Source organism: Rhinopithecus bieti, unplaced genomic scaffold (genome assembly GCF_001698545.2).
Source record: "Rhinopithecus bieti isolate Rb0 unplaced genomic scaffold, ASM169854v2 scaffold_16604, whole genome shotgun sequence".
NCBI classification, from domain to species: Eukaryota; Metazoa; Chordata; class Mammalia; order Primates; family Cercopithecidae; genus Rhinopithecus; species Rhinopithecus bieti.
The window spans coordinates 250,110-255,100 of record NW_016808859.1 but is presented as its reverse complement, the minus strand read 5'-3'; the positions used below and the strand labels follow the sequence as shown (position 1 = coordinate 255,100).

Genomic DNA, 4,991 nt, shown 5'->3' with positions numbered 1-4,991 from the left:
TGGAAGACACTGTGTTGATTCCTCAAGGATCTAGGAGAGGAAATACTATTTGACCCAGCAATTGCATTACTGGGTATATACCCAAAGGAATATAAATCATTCTACTATAAAGACATATATGTTTACTCCAACACTATATATAGTAGCAAAGACATAGAAGCAATCCAAATGCCCATCCATGATGGACTTGATAAAGAAAATGTGGTACATATGCATCATAGAATACTATGCAGCCATAAAAAGAATGACGTCATGTCCTTTCCAGGGACATGAATGAAGCTGGAAGCCATCATCCTCAGCAAACTAACACAGGAACAGAAAGCCAAACACTGCATGTTCTCACTCATAAGTGGGAGTTGAACAATGAGAATTCATGGACACAGGGAGGGGAACAACACACACCAGGGCCTGTCCTGGATAGAGGCAAAGGGAGGTAGAGCATTAGGACAAATACCTAATGCATGTGGGGCTTAAACCCTAGATGACAGGTTGATAGGTGCATCAAACCACCATGGCACATGTATACCTATATAACAAACCTGCACATTCTGCACATGTATCCCAGAACTTAAAGTAAGACAAATAAAACTTTTTTTTTTAAATCTGAACTCAAGTTCAGACTTCTAATTCTAATATTAAAATCTCCTTTGTCGGTGGTAAGACTAACAATGTAAAATACACACTATATAAACCTTGGATAATATGGAGTTCTTCACCAGAATTACTGCCTAATGGACATTTCAGGAATTGTTCCGCTTGGTTCATGCATTGGTTTAACATTTAATGGTATTTAACCCATGAGTTGGTTTCATCACTTTAAGCAGTCAGTAGAAAATTGAAGATAATTTCTTCACTGCTTTGTTGGGCATCCAGTCACACATCTATGTTGTCAACACTAAGTATCAATTTCACTTCTTTTGCTTACTATCTTAAAGATGTTAAAACTAACTTAAATCATTTTTGTCACAAGGGAAAATTTTGTAAATATAATATATGCATGTATGCACATATATGTATATATACGTATTTATTCACATAATATATATGTAGGTGTATGTCCGTACTTGTATATGTGTGTACACAAATATGTAAACATATATAATATTCATTTTCTTGCATGAGCAACTTAGGTTATTTATTTGTAAAATGGGAATAAGATAATCTTATCCTACACGAGTGCTGTTTTGGAAAAGAATTAATACAATTTTGACCACAACCAAGTTGCCATTTCAGCTTCGCATTCCTGTCACAGCATCTGACTCGAACTTGGATCCCCAGATTCCGTGGCCATTTTTTCCTCCTTCCTATACCTCATTGACTACTTTGAGAGGGAGTCCTTGCTTCCTTCCTTTTTTATTCCCCTCGGGACTTTTCCAGAAGAGAAATTTCATCTAACTTACATACTTCTAGGTACATCGATAACCAAAATGTGGCCACTGAAAAAAGTTAAAAGGTCAATCAGCTTTTAATGTTGATTTAAAAGCTTTTAAAAGGTCAAAGGCTTCTAGCTGGTCCAGGATTGCAAAATAAAAAGATCCACGTTCCTTATTTTCTATACAAAACGCGTTTCTAAAAAACTGAAAAGCATAGGGAGCTATACATAGAAAGCAACAGTGAATACGGGGAGGGGTCGGGGTGGGGGAGGAGAGTCCCACCCCACCTTCTCACCCTCCAGGGTCCCAGAGCCCATGAGGCTCTTTGGGGGTCTTGACATGGCAGGAGTCAGCTGTCAGCTCTAGGCTCTTCCTAGTTGGGAAGGTCCCTCTGGGGGGCAGCCAACAAGGATTTCCGTGGCATTGGGGACTCAGCGGGGGGCTCAGCGGGGGGCTCCCAGGCTCCAGCGGGCCCCACAGAGGGAGCATGGCTTCCCCTGAGCAAGCACTGTGGCATGATATAATCGTTCGACCCTGGAACTGGGGATCCGGGGCAGATCCCAGGTCTCACAAGGTGCGTGTGTGTTCGCATGTACATGCGTGTGAGAGGATATTCATGGGGGCGAGAGGGAACCAAAACAGGGGTCTTTGGGGTCTTTGCAAATGGCCACGGATGGCAGACATCGCCCTGACTGGCTGCTAGAATGGGGAGTGCTGTCCTCCCCTGTGACCAGATCGGCTGCCACCCGAGACCCGGCTGCTGTCCCTGCTGGACCAGGTGGGCATAGGCTGAAGGAAGACACCCTGTGGTCCCAGAGTCTTCGGACTGGGGGAAGGGCTGCTAGCTTGCCCCCGGCGCCCTGGCTGTAGAGTGCCCAGACACCAAGGGGCGCGGGTTTGAGATTTTGGCTTGCTCCTATGGAAATGGAAAGAAAAAGGAAGAGGGACGAGGACACAGAGGAAGAAGAGGAGACACAGGGGGCACAAGAGGGGATCTGGAATGCTTTTGTGTTAGGAAGCCTCTGTCACCACTGTCTGTGCCTGCAGGGCCTGGGACTCCTTAGGCTGCGGGTCCGCTTTGGAGAAGTTCATCTCCAGGATGTGCAGCTGTAAGTACCGCACCTACTCTTCCTGGATACAGAGGGAGCCCTGGAACTCCACTTCGCAGAATCTGCATTTGAGGACACGTGTAGATGTTGCCCACGAACTTGACAAGTGATGTCAGGGTCACCAGGGAGGGGACCGGCCGGACTCGGGGTGGGGTTGCCTCACCTCCTCCAGCTTCTGCTGTAGGTCATTGGTCTCCTCACCTCCCCGGACTGTGGAGGCATCTGGAGGGCGAGCTTGTCGGCATTTGAATTTGTTGATGTTCTGCCGCTGGTGCGCTGCAGCCTTCATGGTGTCCGGCGGCCTGGCTGCCAGAGGCTGCTCACCACTGTGGGCTGCCGGCCAGCCTCAGGCTCTGGTTCCCAGGCCCCCAGCACTGCAGCCTACCACGGCCAGGCGCCTGGGAGCCAGCCCAGGGATGGCCGCTTGTCACTGTGACGGCCATGGCTGGCACTGCGGGACTTCTTGGTGAAGGGGCAGCCGCCCTGGATGTATAACTGCAGTAGGCGCCCACTTTCTGGGGTTGGTGCTTGATCCACTCTCTCAGTGTCTCGATGGGCGAACCACTGATGCACCACTCGGTCACGTTGAACTGCCACAGGTGTTTCCGTGCGTGGCTGGCCAGAGCCCTGCGGTTTTCAAAGTAAAGTCCACACAGCTCGCAGCAGGCCTCAGTGGAGGAGTGGGAGGTCTTCTCGTGAATGGTCTTTGTCTTGAAGGGTGGTTCAGTCTGGATGTAGGTCGTGGCCTTGACCTCTGCTGGGGAGGAGGCGGTCCTCCTACAGGGGCAGCTTGGCTGCCACTGAGCCCAGGTAGCCAGTGGCTCAGGGCTTGGCCCCAGAGATGGGAGTCAGGCTGAGCTCGCAAGGAAACCTGGACCGGCCCTGCGCCTGGTTTGCCTGACCGGCCGGACGATAGCGGCAGTGGGGACTGCACGGACCCAGGGGCCACAGTGGGAGGCCCATCCTCAGCCAAGGCAGGGGCCAGGTCTCCAGCCAGTGATTCCTTCTTGATGAGGCGCGGCTTGGACTTCTGGAGGATCTCTCGCAGTGTCAGTGGACGAACCATGGACGGACCACTCGGTCACACCCATCTGCAGCAGGTGGGAGCACGCGTGACTAGATAGTCCCTTGCAGTTCTCAAAGAACCCGCCGCAGAACTCATAGCGGATGTCGCGCACCGGCTCTGCCCAGGATTACAGGTTCAGAGGTATCATGTCTTCCCGTGGCACCTCCCAGGGACCCTCAGATAGGTGTAGCTCCCCATGAAGGGCCCCCAGCAGCATCTCCCGCTTGATCTCCACTGTTCAGACTTCAGCTTCTTGGGCAGGGAGGGTGCAGTCAGACCTGGGAATATCTTCCGGACCCTGGGAGAAGTAGAGGCAGTTGGTGAGTGGCCCAGGGGGGCTGCCTGGTGGCGGTGGCAACTTCTTGGCCAAGGGTGAGATGTGAAGGTCCGAGGGGCTGCGGGCTTCCAGTGAGCTGCCAGGACCTGTGCCGCCCATCATCTTGGCCAGGGCTTTTGGACTTGGCCCTAGCGGGTTGGGAGGTCTGCCAGGGCGAGACTGGGTCTGTCTCTTCAGGAGCTCCCGCAGCCTGTCGATGGGCGAACCATTGACGTACCCCTCAGTCACGCCCATTTGCCTCAGGTAGGAGCCTGTGTGGCTCCAGCAGCCCTTGCGGTTCTAGAAGAACTCACCACAGAACTCACAGCAGCGGACGTCTGGTGCTGGCTCTGGGCCTGAGGTGAGGTTCAACGGCCTCAGGCTGAGGTCACTGTGCCTTTTGGGAGGCCGGCCGGGGGCTCAGGGACAGCTCGGGGCTCTTGTCCTCAGGATTCTTAGGGGTAGAGGAGCCCGCCAGGGCCAGTGGTGTCTTTTTGAGGAGCGGAGAGCCGGGGAGGTGGGGGCGGCTCAGGCTCTTCGTCGAGAAGCCGAGATACAACTTAATGGCTTTGTTGACAGCATCCAAGGACTTGGCCAGGGTAAGTAAGCCGGGACGGGGTCCCCGGAGACCACCTCCTTCAGCCAGCTGGACTTCTTAGCCAGTCCCGGGGGCAGCCCAAGGTGGGCGTCCGGCAGGCCCTTCTGCTTCATAAGCTCCTAGAGGAGGTTGTTGGGTGCAACGCGCCTCTCTGACTCAGCCACTACCAACTACTGCAAGTGGGAGCGTGCGTGGCTGGATAGGTCCTTTCGGGTCTCAAGGCAGGCGCCGCAGACCTCACAGGTGGTCAGGCTCTGGGATCTGAGGTCCTGCAGCTCCTGTTTGCTGCCATGAGGAACCTCCGGAGCCACTTTGCTGCTCAGCCAACTGGTCACCTGCTCCAGGGCCCCAGGGACAGGCAGGCTCTTCTTAGGGAGCGAGGGAGAACTCAGGTCCATGGCCACCATTGCGTTTTCCTCAGAACCCAGGTCCGGCGCGGACGAGGGCCCGGGCCCTGGCTCCCGCCCGGCCTTGGGCCAGTCCCTGGGCCCGTCCCGCGGTGGCGGTGGCGGTGGCGGTGGTGGTGGCG

The 4,991-nt window shown here is 53.5% G+C and overlaps 1 pseudogene; it reads right to left on the bottom strand.

The window, feature by feature from the left end:
* Nucleotides 1-2,275: 2,275 nt before the first annotated feature.
* LOC108539159 (protein Wiz pseudogene) lies at nt 2,276-4,869 on the bottom strand (annotated as a pseudogene).
* Between the last annotated feature and the right edge of the window lie 122 nt (nt 4,870-4,991).